At 38.6% G+C, this 15,112-nt stretch overlaps 1 long non-coding RNA gene across 1 annotated transcript; it reads left to right on the top strand.

Moving 5' to 3' along the window:
- Window positions 1-1,415: 1,415 nt before the first annotated feature.
- On the top strand, window positions 1,416-7,462 carry LOC145651214 (uncharacterized). The gene is made up of 2 exons (XR_014117021.1): window positions 1,416-1,482; window positions 7,302-7,462. It is a non-coding gene; the product is annotated as an uncharacterized LOC145651214 (long non-coding RNA).
- Window positions 7,463-15,112: the final 7,650 nt, after the last annotated feature.

Genomic DNA, 15,112 nt, shown 5'->3' with positions numbered 1-15,112 from the left:
TAAAAGTAATTCAGATGAACCACTGAATCACCTTTTTTTGATACACCTTACTCTAATCACTTACTCTGATTGAGCATATAGGAGTCAATTATGTCACTAAACCAGGTGTGTGTTAGATTAGTGTGTATAGTTAGCATACTGCTGTGGCAATATTGCTGAGGTCTGTAACAGTCAACAGGTGGTAAATTGATCACCGATCTCCTTGAGACCTATTATCCCTGTTCCACAGCTCTGCTTAATAAACTTAGTTGAGCTGCTTCTCGATTTATTCTGTTAGTGAACCAGGGGAGTTTTTAAGAATGCATTTTTGGTTATGTTACAAGGTGAATCTTGGCTTGCTTTCCACAGCAGATTGCAGGCTGTTCTGCGCATGGGCAGGTTAGCTGGTAACCAAATATACTGGTTTCTGAAGCTGCAGTTTTTATTATTAAGCACTGGGCCTGATTTCTTCTGATTCCTAGCAGGGGAATACTCTTCTGGTCTTTGCCTGAGTCGTTCTGCCTGTGTTGTCTTTTTGACCTTCTCCTTGTCTTTGGGCTCATTAGGGTCTGTGGTTGCATCTGTGCTCCCCTCCAGCGGTGGTAGTGGGTCAGGGGGTGGGTCTGCTGTGGTGGGCTTCCCTTCTGCCTGCTCCTCATTGGAGACGTTTAAACTGAAGTTAGATTTTTTTAGTGTTAGTACAAGTTGACTTGCACAAAAGCAAAGAACAGTGAAGAAAATAATTCATAGCAGCTATGTTTACCAAGCTATACTTATGCTGATGCTGATGTAAGATTTAAGGCAGGTTGTCTTTGTTTTGATTAAAGTTCTTCTTTCCTTTTAGCCAGTATGTCTTCATGTAGCCTTTGACCTTAAACAGGAATCAGTTTTCTCTCTTTTTGTGTTTTTTCTCTTTTTATTTCCATGTAAAATTTATAAAATCTTAAATATTTTTCTCATTTTGAAGAACTCGAATTATACAACAACATTATGAATAAAAGCCCAAACTGCATCATTTGTAACATTAGCTGGAGGCTATATGTACACATTTTGATGCCACTGTAATCTCAGCAGACTGGATGATGTCAGTAGAGAGTGAGAGGTACCTTTACAAAAATCTTGCACCTTTCTTCGATGATATATGGCTCAAATTCCAAGTGGTCCTTGGTGGTCTGGCTAATGTGAATTTGCATGCCCTAAACACCCAGAAAGACACTGATGAACAGGACATCCATTATTACCTCCCAGTTCAAATTAACTTTATTAACATTCCTAATCCTATGTTTGTCCTGGGACCTGCCACATTACCTCCTGTTGGCTGCTTCATTATTTGTAAATGAGAAAATGGTTATTAAACAGGTGACACCATTAAATCATCTCTTACCACACCATTGGACTGCACATGTGAGGCAGTGTTCACTGTGTCTCCCAACAGACAGTAGCGAGGCATCTTGAGACCCACAACCCCTGCCACCACCACGCAATAATGGATCCATGGAAATGGTATTCCCAAATGCACTTGTCATCCTTTAAGTGTATGCATTCATTTCCTCTGAATGTCTAAAAAAACTTCACTGCTCATAACCACTTTTTGACATTGTGACCGCAGGTGAAACTCTGTCATCTCTGCTAAATGTCAGCAATGGCAGAACATAGTTTTACAAAAACCCTCACAAACATGTAACAAATCAGTTTTAATGTTAAAGCATCAGGTGTCATATTCTGAAATGTATATGATGCGCTGTAGCTCTCAGCCTACTTCGTAGCCATACCAATGCAAATCCCTAGTGGAGGGTCTTTGAGGTGGTTGATGGAGCTCAGCATGTCTAGGGCCATGTCACAGATATTATGGGCATGGAACATGGTATTATTGGATGCTTTGGCCACCACCATGTAGGCATCTCTTATGTCTCCACCTGAGGACAGTGGACTTTTATTAGAATACCATGTAATACCCTGATGTTTTGGCCTTAAGAAAGTTTTTTTTTTTTTTTTCCTGAATATTTTTCAAAGTTCTATGCTGATTGCATAGTATATTTTGATCATATGGATAAGTGTGCCAAGCTATCTTCTGTCAATTAGCTGCTTGACCTATAAAACCTTAAACAAGGTTCACTGAGGGTGTTGAAAATGGTGTAGAGCTCATTGAGCATGTCCACCAGCAGCACAGGTGTGATGTGGATGCAGATCTCATTAAACTTGACTACATCACTAAACAGGATGGTCACATTTGGGAACACCTGGATAACAGACCAACGGGAACAGAAACAAATCACAAATAGCAGGAATTATTTTAAAAAAGACAATGACAGGAGCATTTCTTGCTTATTTAGGATAAATTATTTAATCAAGCCAGCTGATGAGAAATGAATGCAACAATAGCCTGGCAAAAAGTGATTACCAAATACATAAGTGAGATGAAGCCTAGCCAGCTAATTGAGCTTCACTAATACTGTGTGTAATTGTGTGTGAAAGTCTGTATGTTTGTGTGTGTGTGTGAGTTTGTGAGTGTGTGTGCAAGTGTGTGCAAGTGTGTGCATGTGTGTGTATATGTATGTGCTTGTGTGTGTGTGTGTGTGTGTGTGTGTGTGTGTGTGTGTGTGTGTGTGTGTGTGTGTGTGTGTGAGTGTGTCTGTGTATGCGTATATTTTTACCCGATAGGTTTTCAGTGCTGTGATACCATTGCGTAGTCTGTCAGCCACAGCTTTCATGGCATACAGCAGTGAGTGGCCTCTATTCTTCTCCTCACCCAGCTTCTTAATGATCTCTCATAGCAGAGCATATTTCTGCTGCTCCTGTACAGGAAGCACACATTGTCCTGTACAGCATTCCATATTCGAACATTAGCTAGAGACTCAATAAACGAAAGGCATTTCATTACCTCTGCATACACAAAATACAGTTCACTGATCCACTAGCGGCACTAAGGCAGAAAGGGGATGAAATATGTGATACTGTTTTATAATGTTGCAGGCCATTCATTAAATTTTAATTAGTCTGGGCTGTCTTAAGGGCTGCTCCATAGTTTTGAGAACAAAGTATTGGTACCTAGTCCAGGGCCAGCTGCAGCTCAGCTGATTGCTGAGTTCCTGCCAGAATGAGCTCTCTGCTGGAGTCATGCAGGTTTAGGTCATTGACGTCAACATCCATTTTTATCATATCCTTCACTGTCTCACTGCTGAAAAGATATTTGGAGTTATATTGTATGGCCAAAAGTATGTGGATACCCTGCCTAATGATTGAGTTTCAGCCACACCCATTCTAACAGTTGTAGAAAATCAAGCACACAGCTTTGCAATCTCCATATACAAACATAGGCAGTAGAACCGGTTGTATTGAAGAGCTCAGTGACCTTAAACATGGTCAGTGTAGACTTTCTGCTCCACTAGATTGTAAGTGTATTGTAAGTGTATTGTGAAATGAAATGATATTGTACAATTGTATTGTGGAATGAAAACATCTACAAGCATCAACAGCTAAGCAATGAAGAAGTACACCCTGCACACACACAGTGCCTGGCCACACACAGTGCTGGGCCACAGTGGAAAAACTGTATGTCCTCTGCTGCATTACTTTTTACAGAGTTCTGGAAGCAACATCAGAACACGAACTGTGGATCAAGAGCTTCATGAAATGGGTTTCTATGGCTGAGCAGTTGCACACAAGCCAAATATCACCATGCACAATGCCAAGTGTTGGCTTAAGTGGTGTAAAGCTCTCTGGACTCTCAAGCAGTGCAAATGTGTCCTCTGAAGTGATGAATCATGCTTCTCTACCTGGCAGTCTGATAGATGATTCTGGGTTTAGCGTATGCTAGGAGAACACTATCTACAAATAGCATAGTGCTAACAATAAAGTTTAGAGGAGAAAGGATAATGGTCTAGGCCTGTTGTTTACAGTTTGCCTCCATAGTTCCAGGGAAGGGTATTATTAATGCTACAGCATACAAAGACATTTTAGACAGTTTGCTTATTTACAACTCCATGTTAATGTTAATTAATGACTCCATGTTAATGGTTTTAGAATGGGATGTCCAGAAAGTCAAATATAAGTAACGGTCAGGTGTCCACATACTTTTGGATATATGATGTATATGCAGTCATCTGGAGCTTTTTTTGTGTCAAGCAGGCCTTTATGTCATTGCAACTTGCTTAGCTGTTGGAATAAATCTACATAATCAAATTAGATGTGTAGAATGCTTAATCAAATGATGTGAAAGGTTCAGTGCAGTGGTGCAGGGAGATGATTTGATCATACTGGCTGTCAAGCAATTTAAATTCTGTCAAGTCAAGATATGCATGGAATGAAAATTTACTTTTACGTTAATACATAGTGCTATAAGCATCTATGGTAGAGGCAACAGAATTTTACATGAGTGTGCCAAGAAAAATGGGGGAGTCCTACTGAGGCACAAATTTCATCTGGCCTTTCAGATGGAGAGTTTTTTTTTTTTTTTTGGTGGCTCCAGCATGTCCTCGAATATTGTTTCACTGCATTTACCTGAAGAAAGAAAAATGGACACACAACTTTTAAAGGAACTTCAGCATAGTTATAAATGTTGTAAACAACAGTCTGGATTCTGTCTGAAACTGTAATTCTTTGGCTCAGACCCACAAAATTCTTGTTGTAAGATGGAACCCTGACTGAGGCTGTAATTCTTTAGCCTGGATTTATGACTGTAAATATGGTGTCAGCTGCCATGCTGTCCTAGCCCACAAAGTCTCTTTTGAAATTTTGGACAATTATCCTCCAGCTGCCAGCATTATGACAGCAAGTAAGCATGTTGCTAAGCTGATCGGGTGTGCTTGAGAGGAGGTGCTCTAGGAATTGTGAAAGCACATCTAACCACTGACTGTCAGAAAGGCAAGCAGTTCAATGTCTTCTCCTCCAGAGTTAGCAGAGCTGTTATATTGGGTCAGAGCACTGCTGTTCTCCTGATCTGCCCCTTTCATCTCATCCATTGCCTTTGTGAGTGAAAGAGCAGATAAGGCAAACCAACATCAACTTCATATATAAAAATAATAAATAAAGGGAATATTTGATTCATGATTCTGATTGGCCATCAACAGCAACATTGTCCCAGACAGATGCATGCTTTTATGATGCACAGAAAACTTGAAACAGGCATCAGTAAGATGTACACAGATCTAATCTGAAACGTAGTTGTTCATGTTGAAATATGTCATTCTCCACTCTACCAGAAACGTTCTGAAGGGTGTCAGCAAGGTTTTACCTCTTTCCTCCTTCTTTGTCTTCTCACTCTCCTCTGTCTTCTCTGGCTCTTCTTTACTGAGTTTTAGGATGTTGACCTTCTGCTTGCTCTCCACCACATCTTTGGACAGCAACTCAAACAAATTGTTCAGATGAGTGTAGATCAGAGAGAGAGGACATATAGCAATGACTGTTTTACCACTCGGTACACAGACATAGGACTAGCAGCTGAAAAGTTGCCATGAAGAAAGATGTAACAAAGTAGTATGTGTACTTTTGGGAATGTCAAGGCAACATATATGCTATTCATGCTCTGTTATATTCACCACAAGAAAGTCCTAAAATAGCTGCTTTTTTTTTTTTAGCTGCTTATCTTTTATCTTATTTGCATTCTACAAAGCCCCCCTGACTGTCTTATGCACAATTTAGTTCTTTGATGCCAAATTTTGTTCTAACAAAATTTTACAGAAGTATACTTACTTAGTTTTCATGTTTAGTTTGAGAAATGAGATCTGACTCAAATTGCTAAAACAATGGAACATTTCTCAATCACCAAGTGAGTGTCACATGAATAACTGAAAACTGAAACCCTTAATGTTTTACATTATAAACAGTCAGATTGTGCTGACAGATCGATCAACTTCTTTTCAAAATATTCATAGCAAACTATATTTATTGGATTTTTTTTACTTTAATTAAAAATGAACACTGTGCATCCAACAACCAATCTACCATCTCCCCACCCACCCCTCACCTACATTTGTTATTCCTTCTCCTACATTCCCTACCAAAGGGGAAATGGGAAAACATTACATAAAAATAAATGAAAAACAAACAAATGTTTGGACTATGTTTGGATCAGCAGAGAGCTTCGTCAATGCAACACTTGTTCTGTTATATTGAATGGATCCCTGGTTGAGTCCTCAAAAGACGTTCAATTCCTTTACAAGGAATTTCCATAAAAGAAGAATTCTAAGTCACACTCGTAGAGATGTGAATGCCACAATATCAGCTTGTTCAGCACTGGTAGAGGTTATGCCTTCAGGGACTCTCAAAATAGGAAAAATAGCTTCAGGTCAATCCCAAGGACCTTAAAAAGATTGTCTATGAAATGACCCCAAAGAAAGTCAGAAATTGTAGACAGAGAGGGAACATGACGGAGACTTCTGGGAGAGTTATATCATCAGTCACTCTTGGTTTTCAGATCTGCACATGGCTCTGACAGTGAATTTGGATGGATGGCCTCTTGTAAAACTTTGAAGTGTATGATGGCTAAGCAAGTACAAGCTGTTGTACATAATCTATCAGATGCCTTATTCCACAAATCCCCTGCAAGCTTGACATCTATCCAGTTCTTGTTCCCATGTTGATTTAGATTTGCTAATTGAGTGGCTATGTAAGAACACCAGATGATCATATATCTTTGAAATAAAACCTCTTTAATGGATTAATAAATTCAAAATGATGTCTCAGAGTTGATTTGGAGGCAAAAGTAGGAATGCAGCAATATGAAAAGGGCATAATGTCTGACCTGCCTTGACTGCTGAGCCCCTTGCATCTATACATAAGTGGCTGAGAAAAAAAAATCACATCATAATTCACATAAATATTCCTTTTACAGCTTTTGCATTATTGAATGCAGAGAGCCTATTCTCAAGACATCCCAATGGCCTACTTACATTGTCCCAGCTAAACTCCAGCATGGGCCGCACCAGGGTGAACTCCTCATTGACCTGTTTGCCTTGCAGATCTGAGAACCTCCTTCAGCCTCCTTCAGGCTGTCCCTGATGTGATACATGGTCATGTCTCTGTGGGGGATCACACTAAGGGGGAACATGTCTAAGACAATGCCCCTCTTTATAGGAAACTTCTCATAACCAGGTGTCATCTTCTACTAGGACATACGGTGCTTAAGCACAGCATTATCAAAGTTCTTCATGTATATGTAGAGAAGTGTGGGAGGCGGAAACACTGACATGTACAAATTAACATTTTGGTCTCATTTTCATCTTCTACACCTTTTGTGACTTCTATTAAAGATTCCTATTAACAAGTTGGGGTCCTTTTCTCAATTACTTACCACATGTTCATTTTCTTTGTTTCCTCTTTAGATGGAATCTTCACTTTACAGCCTACCTGAGAGAGATGCCCTATAGAGAAGTCACTACAGATATTCAATGTCATAACATAATGAAGTAAAAACAGTTTGATGCCACCATAGGTACACAGAGATGTAAATGCTCATTTTCTGTTAATAAAAAACAGAAATGAAGGGCACAGTGTCACTGTGGTGAGGAAGCTAGCACAAAACTATCACAAACTGTGGCCAATACACAACTGATATGCTTTTTAACCAAGCCTCCATTTCAAATAACCTTGGAAATGAGCCCAGGACATTTTACTATTTTGGTGCAATATTTTGACATAATTTTTGTTTATATCACAGCAACCTACACAGATGAAGCTCATTTAACACTGGTTTCCACCCACTGGCTGACGCCTGTGTTCAGAGTTACATTAGATGAACTGAGTGAACCCCTTCCTGGTGGACTGGTAGTGGAGTGTCAGGCTAGTCTCACACTCCTCTTCCACACAGAAAGTGGGAGGCTGCACTTTGGGGAATGAGAATCGGAAGTATTTATGGAGGTTATCCAGCTCGTTGATGAAGTCTCTCACATAGCCCCCCAGCACCTGAGACACACACACAAACACACACACACACGTGGAGTAAAGGGCTGTGGAATTGGCTCAAAATTGGAAAACAAAGCCAAATCTGAGATGGTATAATAATCACTGTGTAGGCAATGAATGCTAACATCCAATTCGTATGGCTTGTATTGATCACAGACTGGGCTATAAAGGAAAAAATACAGGGCATATCATTAATAATGTTAAAGAAGATTTTAATTTGGATGCTTGACAAATGATTTTAATGGTTACCTTGAGGATTCACTCGTAACTATAGTTTCCTGTTTGTTTCATTATGTAGACTCCAAATGCATACATCATGAATCTTTCCGAGAACCTTTCCAGCTGCCTTAGCCAGACGAAGAACCAGACTGTCACTATAACAATTACAATTTCTTACACAAGTGTAAACACCCCGTAAATTTATAATACGAGATGAACTGTGTAGCAAGAAATAATTTCACACATCTTTTTGTATTTGTTAGGCTAATTCTGCAGACTTGTAATGATTGTAGTTTTAAACTAAACTTTTATGCTTGAAGGATTTCTGCTTTTAAAATTAATTTATTCAACTTTAGAATCTAATCTACCAATCCAAATTTAACAGACTACTGTGAAAGAAATAGAGCCAGTTTGCTGTGTTCACATGAACCATGCTCCTGCAGTGGTGAAATTTTCACAAGTCTCCATTCCAAAATTCATTTCAGTCCACAGCTAGACTCTATCTGTGATGCTGATTCATAATGCGGGAGCCTTACTTGTACATCTGCTGCCATTCAAACTTGTGGTGAGGGATCTCTGCCCAAGCTTCAATCAGCCTCCAAATGCCTTCCACGTAGGACTCATTAATGTAGCCATTCACTGCATTCAGGTACAGGCCTACATCATCAGGGGGTTTGAAATGTCCACTAACTGCATACGGTGAAGAAGATCAAGCTTGTGGATCCATAATGTACTCAGTAGAGTACAACCAAGTGTTTCTGTATTTGCCTGCTTTTCAGCTGATGCACATGCTTCCTAAAAATCTGAACAAATAAACTACACTTGAAAAAGAAAATCTAGTGCTTTTTTTACTCTTTACAGGCTTTCAGTATTTCATTAGAAACAAGCATTACCATTATTTCATGTCTTTCATCTGTGCATTTTTATATATTTTTCTACCAACAAAAATCAGTGACATTTTGCATAACATTAGTAACATTAATCTGTTACTAATAGGCAGTACTGTGATGACTCCAGATGGAACTACAGCTACCAACTCCAACTCCCAGAACACCCAAGTGAACCGTCATGTACCTGTCAGAACACCTTCCACAGATCATCACCTGAATTCTGATCATGTTCACCTGTGGCTCATTTCCAATACCCTATAACCCTTTAACCTTTTGCAAAGTGTTGCTACTATCTCCCCTTCCACCATATCCCCCCCCCCCCCCACCGCTTATGGAACAGTTTTCATTATTTAATTTCTGGCAACGTTTGTGCTTTCTTGGTTTTTTAGGGATAATTGTCTTTTGGATTGCTCTTCGGTTTTATTCACCTGCTTATCTATTGCCTTTTATCGGTACATTTAATTTTTTGACAACAGCTCAGACTTTCCTTAGGTTAATGTTTTCCTGTCTGGTGTTTTCTACATTATTTTGTGTTCTGACTATTCTTTGCAACCTCTTTGTAGTTTTCTACACTCTGAATGACTGCCTGGTCACAAAATGTTACAGACGATGCATAGATGACAAATGCCTAAATGCTGACAGAGGGAAATGTATATATCTTACCTGTAGTTCCTCAGTCCAGTGTTTTAGAAGGCTGAGGCTGGCCCAGGCTAAGGCATACTGTCCTTCCTCCCTCTCTCACCAACACCTGTTGCTGGTACTTGAACCATTTTACATGACCATGGTGAACTATGCCTAATTGAGTTGTGGGTATTTGTGGTAGATGCAAAGCAGATTTATACCACCTGACCTAATATTACACTGATTATGGTTAAAATATACCTTTTACATTTTAGTCAAGTACTTCTCTTCATCACCAGATGGAAAACTCAGATTAATGTGTCAGGGCACTTTCAGATTCTGAACCATACAGAAAACATTATCTGGAAAAATGCAATGTGATCATCCCCTTCAGTGTTTTGTCTCATGTGAGTCACTTTAATGGATTAAATGTAGACCGAGGTCATCATGTTTAAAGTAGTTTTATTTAGAGCTGAGGACTATAAAACTAAAATGGCTCTGTGATTGCATTTTAGCTAGATTTAATGAACTAAAACAAATAAACAAATGCATTATTTTGAAACACTGTTGACACTGTTGGCACACTGTTGAAACACTGTTGACTGTCATTAGATTTGACACTAGATTTCTTTTCATGACAAAGTTTAAGTTTGGTTTAAGATGCTAAGTGTAAATTATTCCAGAATCAGGCTTGTCTAAAATATCAGCTCAGCATGTTTTGCTACATTTCTCTTTGTGTAATACGTTGGAGGTATGGTAGGGGGCACTGTTGACACACTGTGACTACAGCTGGAGAGGAAGAAGTGTAACACTTAGACATCATTGTAGGATTGCACATGTCTTTGTTCTCTTCATTTTAAATAATCTGGAACATATTTGTACCGAAACACAGGAAAACACAGCTTACTTGCTGTTCTCTCATAATGCTGCATGTATGTGTGCGCATGCTTGCTTATGTGAAGCACAGGGCATGTGTGCCTGTGTTATCATTGCACTGAACATCTTGACAGTGCAATTAGCAGTCCTCTGAAAAACAGATGACAGAGGTGTGAATCACATGTGTGTGTTTTCACTCTGAGGGCTGGGCGTTTGTTTCCTTTGTTACTTGTAAGACTGACCTTCTCATCTTCTCTTTTAGGCCCTCAATTTCACAGTAGCAGTACCCTTCCTTGGTTTCGCACTTTAGGTCTTATGTGGTCTTTCTCATGGACTAGACAGTTGTTTCATTCAATTTTAATGTGTTTCTGAGAACAGCTGACTAATTTTTGTTCAAAAGAAAAGCAATTTCTTTTGAAACTGTAAACATTTGGTCCTTGTATATTATCTAACATAGTATATGTGTGATCTCTTAGCCTAGAATCAATGTATGTCATAGCCACTGATCCGCAATTATGATTCAGCTTTTGCACTAAAAAAATCCCCCTTGACTCTATTTGTGGGGTAAATCTAGAGCCCTTAGGAGATTATATATTATGCTTTGTGTGTGTACGCACTTGTGTGTGTGCGTGTGTCTCTGTGCACGCGTGTGTGTGTGAGAGAGAGAGAGAGAGAGTGTGTGTCTGGAGACTTTTTTTCCTGTGTGTGAGAAGAGAAAATGCTTATGAAGTCAATGCTATGAAACATTCTGCAGAAGTCTTAGTTTTATGACAGGATAAATTATTACACAAGACACCTCATCAACTTGTTGTTTTATAAATAATGACCCCCAAAAATGTTAACATTTTTTTTTACTGTTCCTTCATTTATTTATTTATTTATTTATTTATTTATTTATTTCTAATTTATTAAGACATACAAGAACTTTAAAGGAACATCTTGGAGGGGCAAGGCCTTTGGGGCTGCTACACAGGTGAATGTTATGGCATGCAATGGTAGAGACTGTTTACCCTTAAACTTCACAATTTTCATAGCTTTGCCATAAACTATAGGAAATTTGCATTTAGTGCATAGTTAGAAACCTCACTTAGAGGGAGGATGTAAAATGGGTGCAGATTTCACTATATACTCTGTATATAGTGAGACCAAACTTATTCTTTGGCCAACATGCTAGAAGTCGAACTGTGTGTTCTCAGTCTCCTAGTGATACAGTGATAGCATCTCAGTCTCCCAGTATAAACCTTCCAAATATAAAAGTCACTGAGACTGAGGTCAGTTGCATTTTTGATTTAAATGGGGAGAATTATTCAAAAGACAAAAAGTAGAGAGAACTAAAGGTCATTATAATACTTGGGCTGCCACAAAAAAATTAAAACCCAAAAGTTGCTTGTTTGTGTTTGAAAACGAGTTAAAATGAATCACAGGCCGGTTTTGGTTTACCCAGCATCAGTTCAGTTTTGTTCTGGAAAATATACCAAACAGTGTGCTATTAAATTGTGTTGTTAAACAACTAGAGGATGAATATGTGTTTTTGTCATATGTGCATGACTAGGTAGATAATAATAATATAAATTATATTACTACTTTAATTAAATTCACAAACATCCCTACCTCCAGAAACTGGTTGGAAATATTACAATAAAGAAGACGCTTACTCACCCTCTTAAAGGGTTCAAATGAAACTTGGAACTTAAGCACTTAAGCTACTCACACGCACACTAGTGGAATATGAAGGTAATAACTGAGCACTACATTAAAGTAATAGGAATAAGACCATAATGGCCCATCACAGGTTCCCCAAGGCCAATCAAATGAACCCTAATGTGTCACTGCAGTCAGCAAAAGCCAGTAGCACACAAGAAAAGATGCCATATACAGAAAGAATCCTATCCATATCAATTACCCTCAGGCGAATAGAAATGGCTGTTAAGATTTAAAGTAAAGGTTTTAGTCTGGCAAAGAGGAATTAGAGGATACAGGTTTTATGGTAACTGATGGTTTTCTCTGTATAGTGTGCTTCTGACCAAAATCTGGGTAATGATCTATGCACACTCTATACTAAAGCTGTATGTTTTCTCATTCACACATTCCATTTTTTTCTTTCTTTATCAGTTATACTTTTGTCACATTTGTTAGTGACACCAGGATTGCATTCTCTTCCTGTGCTCTTCTGATGACAGACATGAGGCAAGTCCTCTGCTAGCCCACAGTGGATGGCCTTGTTTTGCAGCTCTGTGCTTTATTACTCTGCTCTCTGCACTCTTTTTTCATAACAGTGATGTAGCTTATTATTTGGAAACTTATTGAATAAGCACCAGCACTGCAAAACTGTCAAGCCCATGCATGTCATTTATGTTATCCGCAGTAATGATGCGTAACATAGAATATACAATAAAACCATAAAAAAATTAATAATGCAGCAAAGTCCAGCTCATTCTATTCCTTTCAACAAAGTCTTTGTTACTGATAGATGCTAATAGATAGTGATAGATTCTTGACCTGTGTTATGGAAAATGCCTTTCTATTTGGTTGGGTTTCCTGCTCAAAGTGAAATGTATCCAGGACACAAGGTGTATGATAGGCAGATACAACATATAGCTACGCAGAAGTTCAAAACGAAACATTTTCAGTCACTAAACACTTGCTGCTTGTTGAAGAAATATGAACTGCACCTAGCTAGCTTAATAAATCACCATAAGATGGAATAGGGTATTGGCTGGAACAATGATTGCTCAAAGGGTAGTTTTGAGGTGGGGGAGAAGGACTATGTAGAGTTAGTAAGCTCTGGATTTGCATGGTGTCATACTCAAACTTTATGTCCTCGTAAATGGACACTTTTATGTGGACATAAATGGACTGCTTTATGACTGGTCAATTCAAAGTTTTAGGTTACCCCAGCACCTCATCGTGCTGTTCAACATGGAGACTTATTCCCATTTTTTTGCCAGAGTTGCCATTAATTAATAATTACTCAATAATAAGGAATTACTGAGTAAGGTATTAATAATTATAGCTAATAAGTACTGGACTTATACTACTATTCCACCCATCTGTATAGCCATGCTCTTGAAGTTTACCTGGTAGAGCAAATCAAAAAGTACTACCCTGAGATTGGTTTAATTCTCTGGGAGCATAATAACAAATATGAACATCTTTCTGAATAAGAGCATTTGTCAACTGCTGTAAATGTAAATATATTCTCTGACAGGGTTCTACCTTGATGGTGTCCTTAGCTCTGGCCTATTGTGCTAGCATAAGGATTACTTTCATGGAGACAACAAAGCTCTTTTATTATGTCCCTCCTGGCAAGAGCATCTGCTAAATGCTGTAAATGTAAAGAATTAGATCAAACCTACCACTGGAAATGAGAATTCAAAAGATAGGAAGGATATGGGAAAGTGCAGAGGACAACTTACTTATGCAACTATTTATGCTCAGACATCAAAACTGTGAAATGTTTATATTTTGTGTGATAGCTGAGTTGCTTTTGAGAACTTTACACTTTGATTCCACTAGGGATGATGTCTTCTCCATATCAATGCAGAAACTGGCAGAATCACTACTGTTAAATTTTACCCATATTAATTGCCAGTTCACTTAACTGACTACTGATCTGGAGGGCAGAAGGCAAATACTCTGAAAAGCTTCTATCAGATTTCTGTTCCCATTCGAAGGTTAATTTTCAATGACAGTGTGCATTAACGACAAGTATGTGTTCTGGAAATATTTCCATAATTTCGAATATGAACTCAATATTTTCCAAATCAGGGTTCCTGTAGTCCCAAAATGAAGAGATAGGATTCAGAGTGCAGGTTGTTTAATAGGAACGTGACTGCACAATGGCAGTGCAGATGATTCACACGATGTGGAAATGGAAATCTCCTGAACGAGCCCAAGCTAAAGCTATTGTACCCTGCAGTTGAATACTTAATCCCACGGTGTATGCTCACCCCCCTTTCTCCATGTCTCCCTTGGCATCTCTCCCTCACTCCACAATGTGCCACATTTTTATTTTAGGATCCCATGATACTCCTTTCTTATTGGCTTTGCTCTGCACACAGAGGCAGAACATGGGCTGAATTCTAACAGCTATGTGCCAGGGATACATCCTATCAACTATATGACCGATCTCTCTCGCTCTCTTTCTCTCACTCACCCTCACTCTCTTTATTCAAGTATTTTCTTTTTCATTTTTCTCCTTTCTTTCATCATTTCTGCTTCCCTGCTGTTTTCTGGTTTCTCTTTGCTTGTGAGTAAAAATGCATGTTACAACATTGAAAACTTTCATAATATTTGAACCCACCTCTTTAATATTGCCTTAATGCATTATGTTAATTAGCTCCTACCTTTTCATTTAAAAGAACAGTGTAACAGTTCAGTGAACTTTACCTTACAATGAGTACATGGCTCTAGGCTTCATTTATTCAATCTATCACACACCCAAATTTCAACATTAAAGGATCCTATAACTGCAGCATTAATGTTATTATGTTAAAATAATAGTAATGATGTCTCATTTAGAACAGATAATTAGTTGGTTAATCTAGAGTTTCTTCTGATAAACCTATGGTAACATAGTCAGTACTTATTGAGAATAACCTCTACACATGGAGCACTGTGGCAGG

Source organism: Electrophorus electricus, chromosome 14, assembly GCF_041902795.1.
Source record: "Electrophorus electricus isolate QZ-2024a chromosome 14, ASM4190279v1, whole genome shotgun sequence".
Taxonomy (NCBI): domain Eukaryota; kingdom Metazoa; phylum Chordata; class Actinopteri; order Gymnotiformes; family Gymnotidae; genus Electrophorus; species Electrophorus electricus.
The sequence above is the reverse complement of the archived record's forward strand: the minus strand, read 5'-3'. Positions and strand labels throughout refer to the sequence as shown.